The sequence below is a fragment of the Melozone crissalis genome, unplaced genomic scaffold, assembly GCF_028551555.1.
Source record: "Melozone crissalis strain CALT ecotype California unplaced genomic scaffold, PUWL_Pcris_2 ptg000058l_1, whole genome shotgun sequence".
NCBI classification, from domain to species: Eukaryota; Metazoa; Chordata; class Aves; order Passeriformes; family Passerellidae; genus Melozone; species Melozone crissalis.
In genome coordinates, this window is record NW_026535836.1 from 226,254 (window position 1) to 250,566 (window position 24,313).

At 37.7% G+C, this 24,313-nt stretch overlaps 1 pseudogene; it reads left to right on the plus strand.

The window, feature by feature from the left end:
- The first annotated feature begins 40 nt into the window (after nucleotides 1–40).
- Nucleotides 41–13,313, plus strand: LOC128944338 (kinetochore protein NDC80 homolog; annotated as a pseudogene).
- The last annotated feature ends 11,000 nt before the right edge of the window (nucleotides 13,314–24,313 follow it).

Sequence of the window (24,313 nt, forward strand, 5' to 3'; positions counted from 1 at the left end):
CTGCTGGAATACTGAGGGATTGTGGTTTACAGCAGTCACAATGAGCCGAAGCTCGAGAATTGCTGGAAGCAGCAGTCGACAATCTAAGATGGCACCGAGAGTGCAGGACACCAACAAGATGGATCTTCAGACACCTCAGCTGTAAGTCTGGCTGGTCATGTTGCTAAAAATAAGTATATAAAACTAATTCTGAAGAGATTTATCATAGCGTGTTTGAGTGTGAGTAGCAACTGAGGGGAAAAAAACAAGACAGTGAGAAGAAGGCTCCCTACAGCCAAGGGTGTTTGCACATGTGCTCCAGTTTTGCAAAAATACTTCCTTTCTGTGTACTTGTGTCATGTTTCAAATTGTAACACTTTGTTACCTGTTTCTGAGGAGATAGCTGGATGCATCAGTTAACCTTTCTAAGATGTTGGGGGATGAAGGCGCTTAGGAATATATGACTGTTTGTATCACTCTTGTATGAGCTATGTATGGTCTATGCTGGGGTCTATTCCTATGTCTATTCCTTTTAAATATTCCTTAAATATTTTAGATTCTATTTACAGTCTTGTACTATAAGAGCTACTTACTATAGCTCTTGTATGAATTGGTAGTAGTAGTCACTTGAATCTTTTTCTGCTCCTCAGGAAGGACAGAAGTACCTTTGGGAAGCTGAGCATGAACAAACCTACATCTGTAGCTTCAGAAGGAAAAGCCAGCTGTTTGGGGAACAGGAATGGATAGCTTTTGTTGTCTGCACTGTACATTAAAACAAAAATGGTCCTCTAATTTTGGTATTTTTCTTTCTTGACAGATTTTCACTATAGGGAATGATGGATCTGAGGCAAGCAGACCTTCAGGTCTGCCTTCCTCCAGTCCTTGGTCGCTAAACAATAATGCTGTGGAGCAGGAATTGCTTTGGGAGCTTTTTTTTTTTTTCTTTTGGGAATGATGTGCACTGCACTTTAAGAGTATCTCAATACATTTTCTTGTTTAAGGAAGAAAGACATCTGAAGTATACTCTGCATTAGTTTCCTCTCTCTAAGATACAAACTTTCCAAAACTCTATAATCTTTCTACTTAGCTCATGACTTTGTGTTATGGGTATCTTCTTGATAGTACCCCATTGTTGCAGGGGTTATCCCTTTTAAATATTCCTTAAATATTTTTAGAGTTTATTTACAGTCACCAACATTATTTTTTTTCATCTTTGGGGTATTTTTCTGCTCTCTAAAAGTTTATTTATTTCAATAAAATGAAGAAAGTATTCATCTAGGATGCAGTAATCTTTGTTGTACTTATGGCATTGTGACTTCCAGGGTGATGATGTTTTTCCAATGACCTTAAACAAAGAGAAAACTTCAAGTATCACTTTGTATAACAAATGGAAAGAAAACATAAAGCTAGCAGTTGTGCCTTAAACATGAAGAGAGTTCTTCTTTCTATGTATTGTCACAAGACCTGTATTCATTGTCTGTCCCTAGAGCGAGCGGGGCTGGAGGGTCAAGCAGCAGCCTGTACGGTGTGTTTAGGACAAAAAAGATAAAGGATCCCAGGCCCCTTCATGACAAGACATTCATCCAACAATGTATCCAAAAGCTTTATGAGGTAACATATGAACTTGTTCTGCATGTATGTTATGAGGTGTAAAATGTGCTAGGCAAAGTGGTTATTTCCCTTGGTTTCAACTATAAACTTTATTTAGTGACTGGTATTCCGTGTTTCTTTTGCACAGTTCCTTGTTGAGAATGCTTATGCCCACGATGTTTCCGTGAAATCACTACAAGCTCCATCAGTTAAGGACTTTTTAAAGATCTTCACCTTTATCTACAAATTCCTCTGCCCTTCTTATGAACTGCCTGACTCAAAATTTGAAGAGGAAATTCCCAAAATTTTCAAAGCCCTTGGGTAAGATGATTATTGTTAGTCTCCTGGGCTGAATAGATATGCTATGGCTAGAAATTTAAAAGCTAAGAATTCTGCATTGATAGTTGGGGGGAATGGATAGGTTTATTTATTCAGATGAGACTCTAAAAGTACAATGTTGTGATTGTTTTGTTTCACTTTTGTTGAACTCTAGGTTTACTCTCTGATTTTCAGCATCTGCTATACATTTTATATTTGAATTTACAGAACTATAAGCTCTGGGAATCTTGCTTTGTCATGTAAAATTTAATTGATTATTTGTATAGAACTTTGGAGGACAAGGCACAATTTTCTTTTACAGGCCTTTCTGTTCATTTTGTTAGAATCTAAGAACTAAAATTTCCAGAATTTTGGATCAAGACAATTTAATTTTAGTTTAAACAAATTTAATTTAGTTTAAAATATGTTTTCCTGCAATTTTTCTCATTCTGCCTTCAAAGCAGAATGTGGAAATAACAAAATTACTGTTGAGGGGAGAAAAACACTAAGTAGCTGAGTGGTTTATTGCTGAATTTGTTCAGTGTTTGAAATCATTAATGCCCCAACATTGTCTTGGAAAGAAAATCCTCTGCCTCTTGATAACAGTGAATTTTCAGTCTCATTTAAAAAAAAAAACAGGGACTGTATACCCATGATGGTGTCAGAGTGCCAGGGCTCCTTAAATGTAGGTGCAAATCTTTTTTGCACACTTCTCAGCATTTTAATAAAGTTTTGTTTTAATCTATAACATTTGAAACTGCTGATATAGCTTAAAATGTTGAAAAGGATTCCACTCTGCTGCACCAAGGGTGTAATTCTGGATAAAATGACTAATTCTGACAAGTCACTTGAAGTTTTGGGAGCTCAAGGAGCATCTGGATGACACTCTGGATCATATGGTTTAGTTGTAGGCAGTCCTATGAGGAGCAGGGAGTTGGATTTGTAGATCCTTACAGGTCCCTTTCAGGCCATGTTATTCTATGAGTTGCAAAATGAGAAACCCATGATAATTGAATAGAATCGTACTGTAAGAACTCAACTAATTTCCTTTGAAGTACAGTAGAATTGAGTTTGCTCTTCCTTCTGTGCTTTCATCTACATAGAAAAACATGCTGCTTTGTTTTCAAAATGTGCTGGTTTGTTTTCATCACTGTCTGCCACAGCTATTAAAAGTGTATCTTCTTTGGCCGTACAGGTACCCCTTTGCTCTGTCAAAAAACTCCATGTACGCGGTGGGAGCACCAGGAACCTGGCCTCAGATTGTGGCAGCTTTGATTTGGTTAATTGATTGTGTCAAGGTAATGTTTGTCTTAAGATAAATATTTTCACTTTCCAGGCTGGAATGTTAGTTTCAATACAGATTCAGTACATATTTTCTACAAATCTTTGTTTAACATATATGTAAACATATATGTTCTTAGCTGTCATCTGGGAGCTGACCCTTGGCCTAATGTTTTGGTAACTTTTAAAGTGAGCTTTTCATGTTATATTATGATAGGGTTTTTTCTTTACATGTATGCACTGGATAAATTAATGTATAAAAGGAGGTGGCAAAATGCTGATCTGTACATACAATAAACGTGAGAAGTTAATGAGTATAATCACTGAATGGAACGTGTATCTCCAGCGCAAATGTTGTGACATCTGCCATTCTCCCCTAAATTTGAAATCTAAGGATGGAATTTTCAATTGAAATGATTCAAATGTTCTGTGATTCTGATACAGAGTGGCAAGTTTTCGGTTTGAGTGGGGTGTTTTTTATTTAATCTTGGTTTTGTTTGGTTTGTTTGGGTTTTTTAGTAGTCCTAACAGTTGTTGCTGCCAACTCAGGACTGAGCAAAATTTGGCATCTGTGACAGAAGTTGACCACTGCTGAATTGAGTGCCCAGGAAAACCCTGTCCTTTTCTGCTCAAAAGACACGAGAGAATTTGGCAGTGTTGACTGTCTAGCTCATGCCTCTTTACCTGTGTGTTTAGTCAGCTCAACACAGGTTCATTCCAACCTGCCTGCTGAAATCCTAATCCAGTGTTACTCTGCTTCTTTTCACGAAAACCAGCATGGAAACTAATGGATGTCTTCATGTTTGCTCTTTGTTGTGTGCACCTCTGCTTTTCAGCTGTACAATGCGATCAGGGAAAATGCACCATCGTTCGATGACACACAGAGCTGGGGAGGAGAGACAGATGATGGAATTGTACATAAAAAGGTACCATAAAAAGGAAATTAGTATCAGAATTGCTTAACTGGATTTTGCCATGTGCTGTAACAACACAATTTAATTACAGTTTAGATTGCTGGGTCATGTATTTATGGAATCTGTTCCCTTTTATATTCACAATGCTTTCTAGGAGGTAGACTAGCATTGTATAAAAAACCTGATCAACTATTTCCTGAGCAGGTATGATGATCAGTCTATTGGTGTAGACTGGGTATTAAACAAAATATTCTCTTTATTTTATATTCACCTTATTCTACAAGTATATACTGTTCTCCTTTGTAGAGAAAGGGCATCATTATGCTGTTTATTTTTTTAGAGTTTCCGATATATTTTCCTTTAGCACTCAAGACTTCTGAGGTTAACTGCAGTGCAGTATAAAGACAGTGACTTAATTCTAAATATAGTGACTTGTGCCAATATCTACTCAGTTTACTATGTAAAAATTGGTTTTAAAGTTTTATTTCTGAGCCACAAAATAGGGTGGCAGTATAATTTGAGCTCTTAATCCAACAGCTTGCTTTCTTTTTAATTTATCATGGATTATTAGAACTACTCAGATTTAACTCAGTGTTAAATCACAGCAGGTGTTTGGAGAGGGTTGCATTATAAGCTAAAACATTTAATTAGAAATTGCAAAAATAAAGTAAAATCATAATTTTGGACTAAGGTTACAACATGATGGTTGGCAACTAACAATGCTTTTAAACGAAATACGTTCTTCTACATTGGCACTTCTGCATATATATATATAGATACAAAATTCACAATACTGGTGTAATTGCTTCTGAAGCATCTGCGACTTAGTGTCCAGCAAATTCTTTTTGGGTAACCTTTCTTTAATTCTAGATAAGAGTACTTTGAGACCTGCAGATCTGAATTTTAATGGTCATATTTATAGAAAAGGTCTGTTAAACAGACCTGCAGTTTCCATAAACTAGCCTGAGAGAATCATTTGCATCAAGATGAAAAATTCTTAAATATTCCATCTACAATATTTGTTAAATATCTTTTTAAGAAATACAGGATTTCCAGACCTTTCTTAGTGTGAATTATAGTTGTCTCCTTCTGCCTGAATATATAATCTGTTGAAATTCTATGTTCAAAGGGAGGAAAAAAAATTAATTTTACAAAAGTATAATCGAAGCATTAAGGATATTTTTGATGTCTGTTTAATTCCACTGATTGAGTAGCTTTAGACTATCCAGATATTTTACAGGTCTTGGAATTGTTGAAATGAAAGATTTTTAAATTGCTTTCAGCTTTTCATGGACTACTGTGTGAAGTGCTATGAGCTTTCCATGAAAGGGAGAGATACCTTTGAAGAGTTGGATGCTGAAGTGCAGTCAAAATTAAGTAAGTTTTTAAATTCTAAGTATTCAATTGTGTTACTGGTTTCCTTTCTCCTAGCATCAGTTTGTTCAGTTTATGAGTGAAAGTGATCTAAGGGAGTCTGAAACACCTAAGTATGTTTCAGTTACTTCAACTTAATGCTCTCTTTTTTAAGTGTATTTTGAGCAGTACAGATGGGTAGGTCATGATCTGCTATCAGCTGTAGCTGTGTCACCTGATTTTTTAATGTCTTTGTCACAGAAAACCAGTATACAATTCTTCAGATGTGAACTCCATCTATGCAGATGGCTCTTGTTTCTGTCTGGAAAAGCTAACAATTAAAAAAAAGAAAAATATTTTCAGAGGATGCACAGCTGACAAGAAAGTTCAGCTTTTGAAGATCTGAAAGCAGTCTGCAAGAGTTCCAAACTCTATTGTGAGGGTTCTGTATGTGATTCAGCATGCACCTGTGTTTGTCTTCAGGGAGGTAGAAAATTATTGGGTTTTTTTGACTCGCTCATTTCACCACCTGCAGAAATACAAACACAATGTGAGAAAAGGAAGAAAAACATGTCTTACTTTCTTTGCTCTCCTATGAAAAGCCAGACTAAGGGCCCTTTGTTTGCAAACTGGGGCCATCAATTGGAGAGGAAACAAGATACCACACTGTTACTGGATATTGGGAAAAAATAATCATCCCATTTTTTGGCAAAGCCAAATTAAGTTGGGGAAAAGATGCCTCAAGAAGCAAGGCAGTATATGGATAAGAAAGAGGTTGTTAAGTAAGTTTGATTTGTTCTAGCTTCACAAGGTAGTCCTGACTTGTACACTCTCCTGTGGTGTGGGCTGCATGAGAGTTTGGAAACCCTTACCTCTTGGGAGTGACTTTGGCATGAGAACTCTTTCTGACATGAGGACCGAGAAACCCATTTCTCTTCTTGTTTCTTCTGGGGTTTTTGCCTGGTTACATTTTAATGAAAGGTTTTTCTGGTAAGTTTCTTGGTTGTTTTTAGTTATTTTTTAGTGAAAAATAATTATCTAGATAATGGGTATTTACTGTGCTGAAGCTCAAGTTCAGATACTCAAAATAGGTGGTGATATTGAGATAAATTTGTAACTCGAGTCTCTCTTCTGCTCTCCCACAGAGGATTTATTTAATGTAGATCCATCCCAGATGGAAAGTTTAGAAGCTGAGAACAAAAGACTTCAAGAAGAGATTGCAAGACTAGAAAAAGAAAAGGAAAGTGAGCAGGTTAGTAAATTGTGTCTGTTTTTATGGAGGAGTTGAATTTTATAATATCGACCATTTCTGAATGAAGATACTTATGATACATAACAAATGGAAAAATTTCAGTGCTTTGAGATTTTAATTAGGCCAGATTTTTACAGACTCTATACTATTAGAGAACAAGGCTTTTTTCTGTGGAATCTTCAGTAACTATTTGTTTGATAATGTGCAGGTATTTACAGGTAATAAGGTCCTATATTGACTGAAATATCAATAAAATACTTGAACCAAATTTTTTAATATAAATTTCAACATTATTTTTTTCAAGTGTGTTGGTATTCAAATATGAGGCATGGGATTCAGTGGTAACAAATATATTTTATGGAAAATACTTTGCTTGAAAAGCTGGATTCTGCTTTTAATACATCCTGAGTTTAAAAATGGGTTAGTGGCTGTGCAGGTGGCAAATTGAAATTCCTGCCAACTGTGCAAAATGTGCTGAGTTTATTCCTGGTTTTCCATGCCCCTGTTTCATCTGCCCTCCATGTATTATTAGAGTTAAGTTGTGGACTACCTGTAGTAAGAATTGTCTAAAGCACTGTCTGATGCAAATGAGAGACATAATGCTGAAATGCAAGAATCTTTTCAGCCTTCTTTGCTTTTATTTTAAAGGTGTCCTGACTGGACTTAGCTGTCACAGAGATAAAAAATTATTAAAGTTCTTTATTCTATATTTGTGCTGTTGATGTTGATCAATTACTCTACTGTCTTATCTGGAAAGTGAAGTCATTATTTTATATTTATCTAAGAGTGGTTGTTCTTTTCACCCATTTCCTAGGATCGTATAGCAACGCTACGAAATGTGAAATCGTCCCTTGAAGCAGACGTCCAGAACTACCAGGCTTATTTCGCTAAAATGAAATCTCATATATCCATCCTTGATCAAGAACTGGAAAGTGTTAATGATGAAGTTGAGGCAGCAGGTAAGGAGGACTTGATCACAGTCAGGACAGTGAAGCTAGAAATAGTCTTCAAATAATTGTAGTTCTTAGCTTGAGAGCAGAGCAAGGTACCTGGAGTAGCATGATGCTACAAATAAACTTTCCAGAATGGATTGCTAATAAAATTTTTTTTGTCTGATAGCTCTCTGTACACTGGAGTAATGAAATGGTAATGTTATGTAATAACTGTGTCATTTACTCATACAATACAGAGGTGAGGTTTATGTATATAGGCTGGTATTTTATGTCCATTTCACAAATGTTTTATGTACTTAGAGGCAGAAGTAGAAGCCACGAAGCGGGAGAATGCCCGGCTCCGGCACATCTTAGATAACCAGAAGTACTCAGCTGCAGACATTGAGAGAATAAATCACGAGAGAAATAAGCTGCAGCGAACCATTAACAAGCTGCATAAGGAGCTGCAAGAAGAACGAGAACTGATGTGGAATGAAGAGATAAAATATGCTAAGAAGAGACACGCGGTATGTGAAAACCCCACAACACTCAGAGGTGGCTGCCAGTTTTCATCATGCAAGCTTAAAATTGGATTCTTGATAATTTCTTTCCTAAATAATCGAACACCACCATACGTGTTTCTAACCAGGCAAAACTGACAAGAATGGCCTCTGTTTACAGTATCTCTGAAAAATGTTGCACTTTTTTCCCTTTTTCTGTTTTGCACTGAGTGGAAATGTACTTTTTTCCTGCATCGTAAGAGATGTGTCTAGAATATGAAGCATGGTAAGCTGTCACTGCTGTAGCATTTAGAGCTTTGATAACATTAGCATGCCATTGCTTTGATAACACAAGAAATTACAGGCTAATGTTAATATTTCAGAGCAAGGAAGTAAGGCAAAACTAGTGAATTTGAATCAATAGTTTTGCATGCATTTAGGGCCTGATTAGTTCTTTGTGTAGCAGTTGTAACATATTTCAAGGGCCAAGTTCAATCCCTTCAAACAGAGTGAAAAGATATAGTCCTGGAAGTGATGGGATTTAAAAGCTTCTGCTTTGCCAATTGGAGCACTAAAGAAAAAATTTCAAATATGTTTGGTTGGGTCACCCTTTATCAAGCACTTTTATCAACTTAAATCCTCAGGTGCAAGTATGAAGCATATAAAACTGGAAAAAAAAACCCTGGGGTCTTTAATGTTTGCATTTAATAGCACTCATTAATTAGAAATTAAAGCATTTAATAAGCTTTGTTTAAAGGCATGCTCAAGTTAGTTTGTTGTTAGGATGTGTGGCTGTGTAGCATTTCCTGTCAAAACTAATGAGAGAAGGCATATTGACCTTATAACTGATCATTTGTTTAGTATTATTTTCCAGCACATTTTTAGTTCCCAATCAGCTAATTCTCAAAAACTTGAGGCAGAAAAAATTATGGCAGATGAATACGGAAAACCACAGGTGAAAGCATTCAGTGTTCTCAGCCATAGACACTAAGAAACCTCAGTGTGCAAACTCTGAACGAACCATAAAACAGTACCTAATGCAGCAAACTGCTGTGCTGGCATTGCATGCAGCTCTTGAATACTGTGGGGTAGCAAGGAATTATGGCTACAGAGAGCAACTCAGGAACTTGTTTAAAGTACTATATGAATACTTCTTGCACATCTTTTCACTTGTATCTCTTCTATGATTTGTGCCCTTTTCTCCTCTGAGCAGATTGAAGAGCCACTGGCAGAGTATCATAAACTGGCTCGAAAGCTGAAATTAATTCCAGTAAGTGCTGAGAATTCCAAAGGCCACGACTTTACCATTTACGTTAATCCTGATTTAGGACCAAATTTCCTTGTCAAATACAGAACTCAGATCATGGTAAGTAGAATCAACACTGAAGGCTTTAGATAGCACTCACAAAAAAAAAGTGTTTCTTTGGGAATGCTGGGAAGGTCTCTCAATCTCACAATGAAATGTCATTGAAAAGCTTGTGTGATGAGTCACCATAATGACATTGCAGTATATGAAAGAGATTTGGTATGGGAGAATACAGTAGCCTAAAAAAAATAAAAGGGAAAGATGTACTGGGGTGCATCTTGGTTCAGATTAGCAAATTGCATTTGTTCAATCTTCTTGTATACGTATTACAGGCTCCCCTCATGGAGATCATCAACGAGACTGAGGAAGAAATTAGTAAAGCCACTCAACGGAAAAATTCTCTGGAAGACACTTTGGAACAGGTGAGTTAGTTAAAGAAGATTAACGCTAAGATACCAACCCTAAAACCTTATCTGCCTCTTTCATTCAACTTTTTGCATAGTTAAAGTGTGATGTGTTGGGTTGGTTTCTTGAATTACTTGGGGTTTTTCTGAGGACAAGTAGAGGGGGAGAAACTGTGAGAAAACGGCTTTTATTGTAATGGAACCTAAAAGTTTTTCTAAGAACTGAGGTCTTTGTTGGTTGAAATATCGTGTATTCCCTGAATTAAAGTTTATGTAGCTTACATATACTTGACCATAACCATTGGAAGTACTTGTTTCTAATAAGTTGCCCGTTCCAGTTGATTGTGTGGCTTACCATCACCGACAAATTGTCATCGGGAAGATTTTTAGTACTATTGGATTTGGGACAGATTGAAAGAAGGAGAATTTTATTTCCTCGTTCGTCTACCTGAGCATGGTGTTCTGCGGTATGGAATGTCCTCTTGGCCAGCTGGCCTCGCTATGCACCTTCCCAGTCTCCTGCCTGTCCCTGCCCTGCTCAGTGAGGGGCCCTGGGAAGCACAGAAAGCCTTGGACTGCTGTGCTAGCGCTATTCAGCAGTAGCCAAAACTTGGTGTGTTACCAACACTGTTTTAGCCCCTCATCCAAAACAAAGCATAACATAGGCTGCTATGAGGAAGGATAATGCCATCCCAGCCTAGCCTAGTTTAATGGTTTAACCTGTTTAACCAGGTGTGGTTTGTGATGGCATGGATTTATATGTTGGAATTCTTTTTGAACCATACTTCCTTGGTTATGTTTTCATCCTAGGTGAATGTAATGCTAGAGGACAAGAAACGCAGTGTGAAAATGCTGACAGAAGAAGCTGAAGAGCTGGATGATCTTTACCAGCAGAAGCTTAAGGTAGAACTTCTTACACCTTGATGACAACTTATCCTTAATGATAGCCTTATCCTTAATTTTTGTATTTATCGATAAATTTTTGGGTTGCATTTTTGTTTGGGCTTCTGCCTTTGCCTTCTTCCTTCCCTCTTAGAGGATTTTTTCATTCTTTTCAGAAAAGTGATTTGACTGCCACCTTAACTGAATCAATTTTCACTTTCTTGTAAGAGAATCTGGCATCCTACTGTAGCAGATCCTGTAAATCATAAATTCCTGCATCCAGTAATAAAAGCAGCAACAATCATCTGACCTCAGGATGTCTCCGGGCATGTGCTTGAAGGAAATTTTAGGATCAACAGAACCTGTCTTGTCTAATCGATTTGTATATAATAAATACATTTTTACAGTTTTTAGTAAACATGTTCAATCAGCTTCTGTAAAAACTAAGGAGAACATTGACCAAAAGCATGTGAAATTGTTTTAATGATCTCAAACTGTTACTTCCTTTAGCTTCCTTTGCCAGCACAGGAGCAGTCCCTATTATTTTCCCCACTTGCAGTTCAGCAACAAAACATAACCCTCTCTGTTAACAACTGAGTGGCTATTTTGGTAGCTCCCAACTTCTCTGACAACACTGCTTTAGCGGGGCCGTGGTGCCCTGCAGAAAAATGTTCTTTGAACTACACCAATATTTACCATATGTGCTCCTGTAAATCCAAACTCCTGTGCTACAGCCATGAAACAGGGCTATTTCGCTGCTAATACCTGCTGAGGCCGGTGTATATATAGGTTTATAAAGGCAATTAATTTAGTTTCTATTTTTCAAAACCACATGACATTTACCTTTTGATCTGTGCTCTTGCATATACTTTTCTCTAAAGTTAAGCTCATAAAATACACACTTGCCACCAGACGCTTAGTCATTTAATTCCTCTTCTAATATTTAAAATGCTGTTTGTAAGTCTTAAGTATTAAAATTATTTTTGAAGGATGATGTTTCAGTAATCTACCAAAAATTGCATGTTGAGTTGACGTCAGAATTTTGTTTGGTTTTGTGGACTGTATAGCATCAACAGTGTCATTCTCCTAGAAGAGATGATTATTTGGAATTATACTCTCTTTCAGACAAAAAAGAAAAGCTATTTTCTTACTCAGATGTGGTTGTATTTTTTAACCTAGAAACAGTTGTTCATAATGTGCCATTTCTAAGCTATTTAGACTATCTAAACAACACTTTGTGAGCTTTAACTCGGAAGGGAAAGTAGCTGCAACACAGGCCTTTAAATGTGGTTAAAGGAATAAAGAGATGGTTAGGCTTATTCTGGGATGGGGATGATACAGAAACTTTAGGTTTGGGAGGGATATCCTTGGGGCTTTTTTCAGTTCTGAACTTGGAACTATTTGCGTGAATTTTGAATTAAAGTATTAGGATATAATCAGGTAACAGAAAGAAAAAAGATCCGAATTATACTTGAGAGAGGCCATTTTTTTTTCTTCTCCTTCCTTATGACAACAGGAGATAGAAGAAGAAGACAAGAAATATGCAAATGAACGGGAATTGATTAAGAAGCATAAACAGTTACTTGAGAGTGGTGTCTGTGATGGGCTCAGTAAAGCTACAGCTGAATTGCATGATATCGAAAGAGAGTAAGGCTCCTAACTTCCATGTCTGCCTTGTTTGTTTTGGTTTTTAAGGATAAAGATATTTTCTGGAATGTAACATACAGTTGTTTCAGCAGGTATCCATCTCAGTGTGTTAATTTCACAAGTTAACAACTGAAAGATGTTTCTCCTCAACAGTATTTTGCTAAAATGTTTGTCTGCTGTATCAGAACTCCTGTTTTCCGCGTAAGGGTTTTTCTTTAAGTTGAGCATTAATATATTGTAACTCGGTTCAAATTAATACTAATGGAAAAAAAAGTATGGCTAAACGTGATGATAAATCAGACTTGAAGTGATTGTTTTAGATGTCAGGAATTCTCCAATTATGGACATGACCTTCTGAGTATCTTTACCTTTTAGATATCAAGTCGTTTTGCAAGAAACAACAGAAGAGAAGAGAAAAATTGATGCTAACTTGAGTCGTCTTGTAGAAACAGTTGCTACTCATACGGAATCTATAGTGGTAAGCTAAAATTTGATATTCAGAATTAAATCTCTCTAGAGACATTTTGCAGTTAAACACTTGGAAATTAGAGCTTACTCTTTCTAAGGAAGGATCAGTTATTTAGCTGCTACTAAGCCTGCGGATTCTAGTTAAATTTTCTGACAAAACCTTTGGTGTAAATAATCAGAATTGGTTGTTAAGTGTCAGCAGTAACATCCTGTCAGGTTAAACCTGCTTCTGAGAGGCGTCTTTCAGGAAGGTGTTTAACTGAAATCAGTTAACCTGTGCAATGACTGCTTAAAATGCTTTAGCAGAATCAGTAAAATACAGGCCATGACAGAGCTAATAAAGCTCTCTGCACCTCTTTTCTAGAAATACCTTGAAGAACAGAATGCAAGAATAGAAAGAGACGATGAAGAATTCATGCCTGAAGGTCTATTGTCAAACCTGACCAGCATCCTAGACACTTATAAAAAGAAGGCTGAAAGTGCCTAATGACTTGAAAGGTGAAGATAAAAATGTTGCATTTCTGAAGCTCTAGTAGGGGGCGTTCTAAAGGGATGGGTACTTACCTGTGTTTAGCACTGAAACTGATTTTAAGTGGAAGAAAGTAATTCTTTGTTTTGTTGACACAAATACATTTAAGAATTAAACAATATATTTGCATTTTCTTAAATGCTTTGCTCAGACTTTGTACTTTCAATAGCATATCTATGTGTTTAGGGCACACGCATCACAGGCAGTTCACATCCTTCCCCAAGCCTTATTTTACTGGCAAGACTAAATGTAAATGTCTGTCTCCTGCTTGTTCAGTTACCTATGAAACTGCACAGAGACACTTCTTACATGAGTAAAAAATCAAAACCTCTTTTGAAAAGATGAGTCCTTGTATAGTAGTCTTGTAAATAATCTAGAAAAAGAAACACAGTAGTTTGAAAACCAAGCTTTGTCTTTAGCTGCTCATACTCCCAGATGAAACTTCACTGAACTTCTTGAATATATATACCAGAGAAAGCTCTCAATAGGACATCATATGAATTCTGGCTGTATATCTAATCACTGGTAGGTTTGGTGCATGTTAGATACATCAAAACAGTCGAAAATATCTGTATTCTTCTTGTTAGGCCAGTTGGACAGATTTTGATGTTTCCTCAGGACAGTAACAGTAAAATTAGTGTATGGGCAGCTCTGGTCCAAATACTTTAAAGAAAGTGGATCAATGCTATGTGAAAGTAGTACGTTTTTATCTATTCTGTGTATAATTTTGTGTTAAAAAATAAATAAATAAAACCAAGCATTCATATCTTGGATAGTTTATGATGGTATTTCCTAATAAAAGCATTGAAGTATTTGAGTGTTGTTTTTATTGGTCAAACATTCAAATATACAAAGATAAAAACAATTTTGCAGTTGTTTAAAGGCATTTAGCAGCTGATAAATAAAGAAAGCTGCTCCTTAATTCTACAACATTTGAATGCAACACAGATCCCTAGGATATATAACAAAACTTGAGTTAGACCATCTAAACACAGACTGAATTGTCTAATTCTAGGCTATTTTTGTAGAATGAGTTTAAAACTCAGTTGTTCTTAACATAATGTGTGAATCTTCTGGTGCTGGTAAGAGTATTTTGTTTCAGATATGATAATGATGACATTATTTAAGCTTCTAATTTTCTGTTCCTTTTTTTATACTCCAGAATTCTAATTTAACAGGTAGAAAAGTCTTCTGATAGCTGGGAAGTTTTTATGCTTTCTTTTTTGTCCTCTTTTCTCTTATCTTTACAGACTTACTTTTTGTTTTCTGTAACAAACTAGTCTTTACTACATCCCAGTTCCTTCTCTTTAGAAGTTTTTTCCTTTTGTGATCTCTTTAACATTTTTGTTATCTAAAGCAAGGTAGCAATCTAATGGAGCAAAACTACGAGCTTTTGATGAGAGCCACATTCCTTTAAACCATGTGCTTATTTAGGGGCTATGCTCTCTCTTGACTCCCCCATACCTGTTTATCTCTGCTTCTATAACTGACCTTGTGTTTTTAGCATCTGTAGGTTCCTTGCCATGTGCAGTAGTCAGTTGATTAAATGAGAGCAAAATAAATGGCATTTCCAAGGGCTTTATATTAACCCTAATGAACATGGGTCAAAATCCAAATCATGATGCCTTTGCTTAATGCACTGGCCAATGTAATATTCTGAAATTAAAGTAGTCCAAATAATTTCTAAAAATTAATGTTAGTAACATTGGCAATGTGTTTTTGTTATTGGTCTGTCAGTTAACCTAAACTGCCTTTAGAACTACCTCAAATTTGGATCAAGGTTCTGTAAAATACTGTAGGGCTGTGTGTTGTAATCCAACAGATCAACATCAGGCAATGTTTACTAGGTACTATGTCTTCACAATTTAAAAATTGAGGGAATTTTTTAATCCTCGTTCAACATGTTTTCTCTGTGATATTGAAAGTCAGGCAGTTGTTTTTGATTTGTGTTCTGGAATATGGCTTCTAAATTTAGGCAGTAGGCACTAGAACATAATTACTGCTCTTGGTTTGGTTTTCTTTCTTTATTGGAATATAAAGTCTTAATGAGAAAGTACCACAGCACCTGTACATTTCAGTAGTATGAGTCATTTGTAAATGTTGGCTCTTGTATGGATCCAGTTGCCTCATTTAGTGCTAGTGTACCTTTTGTACAGTTTAATGTGACAATTTTTGTATTCTTACACTCAATAGAATTTCTTATGCCTGTTTCTATAAAGGACTGATCCTTACTGCAAGTGTAGAAATACGACATAAAATCCCAATCATCTGACTTTCCTTGAGGAACTAGATAATCATTTTAGCAACAGATACTAATTCCCTGCCTCTCCTTGCTATTGAAACTGCATTGTGTAGGGGAAAAATAAAATGCAGAAACATCTTCATGTAAGTTTTAGAGGAATAAAAATTGCTTTAACCTTTTTAAAAATAGATGGCTTTTTAAAAATTCTTAGGAGCATAGGGCCAAGCTGCTTTGACAATGATTCATGTAGTATCCTTTTAGCATTAATCTAATGAACCAACCTTTTGCTATCTTCATATTACATAAGTATTTCCTTTACATGACCACTCTTGCATCTGCTTTATTATTATTATTTAGGTATAAAAAATAACAGTTGATGCTGTAGAAGCATGCTGGAAGTCTGTAGCTTCTTTTCTCTGGCATATGTTGTTTTTTTCATTTTTTGTTGTCAGAAACTCATCACCAACAAGAACGTGGTAGTTCTTTTTTTGGAGTATTTCTTGAGGGCGTCATGTAGATTCATTCAGGTTGGAAAGAGCTTCTAATTTCATTGAGTCCCGCTGTTAATCTAACAGTGCCCAGTCCACCACTCAACCAGTCTCTGAGTGCCACATCCTCATGACTTATAAATGCCTCCAGGGCTGGTGATTCAACCATTTCCTTGAGCAGCCTGTTCCAATGCTTGACAACACCTGCTGTGAAGAAATTTTCCTAATAGCCAATTGAAACCTCCTCTGCTGCAACCTGTGCCTGCTCAGGCTTTAGCTTTGCAGTGTTGTATATGAGGCCTCTGCAATGCTCTTCATTGATTTTGCCAACATAAAGCATGGCATGCCTATGCAAGCCTTTAGTTCTGAGCTGAGTAACAATTTGTGCTCTGTGGCTCTGTAATACTTCCAATAGTTTGCCTGCTCTGGCCTTTCATGGGAGCTCTCATCCCTGCTCCAACTTATGTGGTAGAATTAAAAAACCAGCTATACTTTTTTATGTTCTTTTTTGAAAGAGTAAGGAAGAAGAAAAAGTCAATAGCTGAAGACATTCCCTTTTCACTAACATGGGCAACTCCCTCAGTGCAGTGCTCTAGCAAAAAAGGAAAACTCTGGTCTCATGCTAAATGACTGTAAAGCAATGGAAATTTTGTTAACAAGGGTCTTGCCTATTCATTGCTAATTACATGTTATATGGTATACAAGTATTTTGAGCACTGCAAACAATCTCTGAAGAGACTATATATATAATCTTTCCATTCTTCTTCAGGGTGCTCTTGTTTGCTTAATACTGGAAACCTTAATGTGTCCTTCAGAGCCAGATAACCTTCCTCTTTTGGCAATAGTACAGAACAGGGAATTTATCTGTTTTTTCAATATTTCAATATTTTTCAATATTTCAATCTTCCTGTCTACAGATTTTTGGCTGTGAAAACATTCTGGTATGATGAAATCATGTATCATTGATTCTTTTTTGCTTGCAAAGCACTCCATCATACAGGGCTATTCAATCTTCATCAGGATTTTACATTTTAGGTGCTTGTTGGAAGTTTTGATGGTATTCATCCCTTTTTTAGAAATGGAAGAAGCACAGAAGACACAAAGGCCTCAGTGTCCCCCACTGGATGAGGGACTATCAATGTCTTAGCCAATATCATATCTAAAGGATGCGCACTGACATCTTCAGCATTTTTAGCCCTCTATCAGGAGATTCACAGAGTCCTGTCACTCAGCCTGAGGAAACTCCTGATTTTGCAGGCTTTTTTTTCTTTTTGGTAGGACTTGATCTGTTTACAGGATTTTTCTAGACATGACAGATGTCAGCTCTGTTGTCCACTGCTGCCCACTGGAGAGTGGACCTTTTGTGAACTCTGGTTCATAAAGGTCTACCAGTCCCAGTATTTGCCTGAGGTAGACAGGATCACTTGTCTGTCTACAGGATGATTGGCTGCACTGTCCCTCCATTACAGAAGTTCTTATCAACAGCTTCACGATAACAAGGAGCCTTTGTGATGTGTGGTCTGTATGTTGTTTTCTCTACCACCTCATGCATGAGACCGCAGTTTTAACTGGCAGTGACCTGATAAGCATTTTAGTCTCAAGAACCCTTTGCACAAGGCAAAGATTTAAAAGGACGTCTCTTACTCTAACTTCACCTCTAAAGAAACATTTATTGGTCTGGCAAGACTCCAAAGCAAAAGGAAAGGTGATGGAATGTGTGTAAGTATTTTGAAACAAGCGAGATGTATGTCATTTTATTTCACTTTTCCTCCAAGGATTCAGAATAGTGCATGCCTTTGTACTGGTAGATGTTACGTGGTTCTGAGAACACTGAACACTAGCACAGTCATGCATGACAACTGGTATGCCCAGCTGAAAGGCATTCACTATTCTGCCTGGTAAAGAGCTTCTGGAGTTACTAGTTCTAATTATCTGGAAGGTCTTGATTAGCAATGGAAATTACATTACATTTGAAATGCAGAGTGGACACCAAATAATGGGGTCTGCTTGACTACTGCTGGGTAGCGACTTACCATCTTCTTCCCCCTCCCAAAGGTTAGGCCATCACTCATAACAAAGTCATAAGGAAAGCTGCAGAGTTGAGTCACACAAGACAAGAAAGCAGTCACAGGTTGCATGGTTCAGGCAAGTTTAGGTATTTTAAGAGAAAATCACTCCCTTGAAAGATATAGAATTGTAAAGGTATAAACAAGAAATCAAGGAATGACAATTCAGCATTAACGAGGATCTCTTCCAGCAATTGCTGGATGGTTTGATTCTGCAGAAGCTACTCCTCAGGGCTTTTATTATGGATTCTGAGAACACAAATACTTAGCCTAGAAGCTCCTTAAATACCATCTGTCTTTTGTATGTGCTTGTATTGGGTTTGCATGGCCAGGTTTTGGTAGCAGCGGGATTACAGGGGTGGCTTCTGTGAGAAGCTGCTGGAGGATTCCTCCATCTCCAGCAGAGCCAATGTCCGAGGCAGCTCCGAGATGGATGTGCTGCTGGCCAAGGCTGGGCCAATCAGAAATGCTGGCAACACCTCTGTGATAAAATATTTAAGAAGAAAAAATTAAAGGTTATTATACAGCGGAAATCGTAGCCAGAGAAGAGCAGAGTGAGAATATGGGAGAGGAACACCCTGTTAACACCAAGGTCCGTGGAAAAGGAAGGGAAGGAGGTGCTCCAAGTCTGAGATTCCTCTGCAGCCCATGGTGAGAACCATGCTGAAGCAGGCTGTCTTCCTGCAGCCCACGAAGGTCCACGGGGATGCTGAGATCCACCTGCAGCCCATGGAAGTGACCAACACCAGAACAGGTGGATGTCCAAGACTTGGCTGTGAACCCATGGGAAGCCCATGCTGGAATAGGTTCCTGCCAGGGACCTGCGCAGAGAAGAGCCCACACTGGAGCAGGTTTCATGATATGACTAGTGACCCTGTGGGGGGCCCACACTTGAGTAGGCTGTGCCTGAAGGATTGCACACTGTGAAAAGATGACCTACATTCCAGCAGTTTGCAGAGAACTGTTTCCGGTGGAAGTGACCCCACACTGGAGCAGGAGAAGGACTGATCAGCATCAGGAACAACGTGTGATGAACTGACTGTAAACCCCCATTCCCTGTCTCCTTGTGCCACTGAGGGGGGGAGGTAGAGCTGGGAAGGAGAGAAGTGTGGGGGGAAGGTGTTTTTAAGGTTTATTTTACTTTTCATTTTACTTCTTACTTGCTTGGGTGCAGTTAGTAATAAATTTAATTAATATCCCCAATTGGAGTCTGTTTTGCCCGTGGCTGTATTTGGTGAGTGATCTCTCCCTGGCCTTATCCCAGCCCATGAATTCATTGCATTTTCTCCCCCCTGCCCAGCTGCAGAGGGGAGTGAGACACTGGCTTTGGTGAGTGCCTGGCATCCAGCCAGCATCAACCTACCACAGTGCTACAACAAAAACTGTGCTTATACATGCTTGAAGAATTTCTGCACGGCAAAACACACCCATAGTGACAAAGACAGGGCAATGGTTACTGTGTGACCGTCCCAAAATCCAGAGTATGAGGTAATGCCACGCAGAGACATGTGACAACTAAGCAGTCAACTGGAGTTGCCTGGGCTTTCTTAGAGTCCATGGTGCCACTGCTACTGGAGCTTGTGATAAAATCACTCCTTGAACATTCAGGAGAAAGCAGCCAGGGGAAGGGAAAGGGTTAAAAAGAAGAGTGTAAAAGACCGTTAAAAGCAAGGTAATTGGAAGAGAAAAAGGAGGAAGCAGCCTTCAAAAAAAATGCTCAGCTACAAAACCCCTGGAAGACACTCGGCTAAGACCACAGAACAGCAATAGCAATTTAAATGGAAAAGCACAGGGTCTTACATATGAGGCAGGATCTTCTCTGTGACAACGTATTTATCAAGTTTTCCTATTTCTTACACATTTTATGGGAGAGAATTATGTCTTTGATCCCAGTCTTTTAAGAGTGTGATTGGAGGGATTTCTTCAGACATGATCTTAAAGATCGTTGCATTCACAGCATCAACAGTGTTTTATTAGAACAGTAATGCTTGAAGACATAAATCTTATACTGCAACAGCCTTTTCACAAATTAAAAATTGTTTTCTCCCAATACATGTTCTCATGTATTTGTTCAAGAATCATTCATGTTTCTTTGTCTACAGAGGAAGAAAATTTTTAATGTTTGATACATCCTTATTAATTTTCCATGAGAAAGTTGACTCTGGAACTCACAAGGTGCGGTGGATTGCCATCCAACTTATTTCATGACCACTGAATATTTGGCTGCATTCATTTGCCCTTGTCAGAGGTGAATGACAAGAGCTTCTTGCTGAGAGCAGCTTCTTGCTGAGCTTTTCAGAGAAGTTCCCTGCTATTGCCATGGTTTCCCTCAAACAGTTACATGACAATCCTGGGAGAGCTGACAGTCTAAATCCTACAAGTATCCATCTAGTGTGTTGTCCTCCTTCCAAATATGTCTTTGGAAAATAGTGCAAAACACTACAATGATCAGATATGGAATAACTTGTTTTCCAACTTAAACTCTTCCTACTCAGTAATATTTGGATATTTTATTCTAAGGCCAAAGTACATGATTTGAATATCTACCGGGAATAATTTAATTCTTAATTTTTCTAGTCCTTTATCTCTTTTCTATTCATAGGAAGAAAAAATTGTTTTAAACTTCACTAAATTATGCATTACATATTTCGTAGCTCAATCCAATGTTTTATGAAGAGTAGATCTTCCTGTCAGTTCTGCATGTTTCTTAATATGACTCCATATTCCTTCTTTCTTTGTGAGATATACTAGAAGGTCCTGATTATCTTTCCTATTTTTATACTTTTAACCATAATACTTTCTTAGTTTTATAATCCTATTCCTCTTAGGCATGCTCTCCACAACTATTTATAGCCCCTCTGTAGTCATCAGAGCCTTTATTTCTACTGGATTTTAACGAGCACGTCACTTCGTATTTTTCTTAATGAAGTACACAATGAACAGTGAGAATCTACATGAGTTTTACTCACAAAGCCCAGCTGACAGACTTAATTTGGACCGCAGGAGGTTGAACTAATGGTTTGTTGTCCCTCCCCCTTCTGCACCATCTCTCTCAGTTGCCTTTGATTTTTAAAATTTAACTAAATCTTTTAGCACATCAGTCAGGTATTTCAGAACCATGAACTGTGTTTACAGTCCTCTCAACTTGACTAAGTAGATTGTGTTTCACAAATTTTGTCACTTTATTTGCTCACTGATTTTTTTCAAGTTACTGAGAAGCAAATAAAAAAAACTTACTAGATAGCACTTCAGTAAAACCCACTTCTCTATATCTATCTTCGTTTTCATGTTATGATGATAATTAATTGTTTAATTCCATGATTTGGTTTCTGTCTCTCAGATGGTTTGGTTTTCTGAATAGTGATGCTATTGTTTCACACCTCAGTGACTCAAATAATGATGTTCTTTTGTTTCACACCTCAGGGGTTCTCACTAAGGTATTTTTTCTAACAGGCCAGCTCAAAGGTCCATAGAGTTCTAAATCCAAGATGCCACCTCTTCTTACATGTAAAACCTTTGTTACCTGTGACAATATATTTATCAAATTTTCCTATTTCTTACACATTTTACAGGAGAGAATTGCATATTCGATCCCAATCTTGTAAGAGTGTGATTGGAGGGATTTCTTCAGATATGATCTTAAAAATCATTGCATTCATAGCATCAACAGTGTTTTATTAGAACAGTAATAGAGCTCTAAATCCAAGATGCCACCTCTTCTTACATGTAAAACCTTTGTTACCTTAAGGAGGAACAGCATTTTCTGTTGGATCATTTGGAATTGGTAGCATTGCACCTACAAGGCATATGTAGGCAGTAGCATCCAATATCACTCAATAGACTGTGCCACTGCAACAAGCTACTAGAGAGGCTGTGCACTTTCTTCTAGTGAAAAAACCTGCATTTTTCATTACGTGCATACAAAATATTTACTGTCTAAAAATGTCTAGTCCTGGAACTTCGTTAATATTTGCCCTCAATAAAAATAAAGAAATCAGGCATTTAATTTATTCCTTGAACAAAAAAAAAATTAAATACATGCAGGATATAACAATAAATACATCCTTGCACACATGCACAAAAAAAACCCCCACTTTCCTGAGCATCATCTGAAATATCAAATTCCAAGAAGAACAAATTATTGGTTACCCTACTGTTACTATTAATTTTGAAAAATAACATGATACCTGACCTTAAAATACGGTAGTTGAATATAAATTCCTTTTTCAAGGATAAGACATTATTTTTCAATAAGACATTATTTTCCACAAGGATTAAAATGACTATTCAGTTGTTCAAGGACAAAATACTTCATACTGCAAAATGAAAATTTTGCAACTGCAGGCACTCTTTAAACCAGCCTGGAGATAGGCTGAAAGGTGAGGAACTTATTTTCATGTAAATTAAGTGCCTGCATTTCAGGTAGAAACATCCCTTCCTCCTTGCAACATTAATTTTGAAACTAGATTAAATAGTTCATCAAGTTTTTTTTCTCAAAGCACTAGGCATTCCAAAATGGAAGTGCTGTCTCAAGTATGTCGATGGAAGGAGACCCGGACACCAATTGGTTCATCACAAATCCGATTTATTGATCGATACGGCGGGTTAAATACAGTTCATAATAAGCTTCATACATATTGCAAAAGCTGAGCTCAGGATTGGTTAGTTACATATCAGCAACTATGCCTACTTCTGCATTTTTGTGGTTATTCTTTTGATACTTTCTGCATATTTTCAGCAAGAATCTCACTTCCCTATCCTCATGTTGTGGCAAGGGCATCATGTCCTTGCCTGTCATTGGTCACTGACTGCTGACTTCCCTTTCAAGCTTGACCAGCGGCATTATGTCGACATGGCCTTTCTCAGCTAACCAACTGTTAACAAAACTCTCCACATTTCCCCTGCTTTCTTCTTGAGCAAGAAGACCAGTCTGCCAAGTTTTTGCTATCATACGGCTGACCATGTTTTGAATACAATTAAAGACACAAGACAGAATAAGCAGAAACATTAAAATTACACCCGCTAGCCCTATAGTATATGTTACAAGGTTCCTCAGCCATGGTCCAAACCCTAAGCTTTTAAGCCATTCATCAATTCCTAAGCCTTCTTCTTCCTTGAGATTGTGAAGTCCTTGTTGCAGTTCTTTTATCTTAGTGTGAATGGACACCGAATGATCAGACAAATTCATGCAACACATTCCCTCAAACTCTTCACATCCATGCCCTTGTGCTAAGAGCAAAAAATCTACAGCAGCTCTATTTTGCAAAACAGCATGGTTAACACTTTGCACATCTGCGGTTACCATGTCTAGAATTTGGGATGTCTTGTTTAGCTCATCCCTTGCCCAGCACCCTAATTGCTTTGCTAAATTCATAGCTTTATTGGCAGATCCTCCTGGCAAGATAGTTGAAACTACTACTTGTCTGAATGTACCCCAAAACTTTGGATCTCCTATCTGGCTGCAGTCCAAGTCATGTATGCTACGTCTCTTCCTGTTTGAATTTTGACTCAGCTGCATTAGCAAGGACACATTAGGGTGAAACAAGGACAATTTTCCCAAATAACAGGGTCCGCCCTGTGGTTTAGCTGGTATACCATTCTACGCCCTGTCTCCACAAATTAAAAATATTCCTGTGGGTAATTTCATTGGTGCCGTGATATTTGTGCCGTTACATTGACTGTAATGCTGCGGGGAGAATTTACTCAAATTCAGGGATGAATCCAAGGTGGCCCATGTTTCTTTAGGTTGATTTAAATTCTGAGCATCCAAGGGTTGGAAACTAAACTATCCGCCAGCTGTAGTGTTAGACATACTGGCGTTTGTACTTCCAAAAAGATCCAATTCCTCAGGAGGAGAATGCAAAGAGGTGTTAAGTGATTGGATTAGTAAGCATTGGCGATAGCCATCACTCTGACCTGCAGTATACCCTTGCTGTGCTGGCAATGTGATGTTTGACATGTTATGCATGCATAAAGTTCGATTACTTATTAAACTGCAAAATTCTCCAGGAGACCACACCGGAAGTCCCACTAGGCATGTCAGGATCAAGGCGGCTGCCGGGGGGCTGCTTGTGGCCTCTGCCAGCCCATTGCTGAGGGCTTGCCAGCGCCCCAGCCCCTCAGGGGCTGCCCCAGCCCGGCAGCAGCGCCGCAGCCCCACCG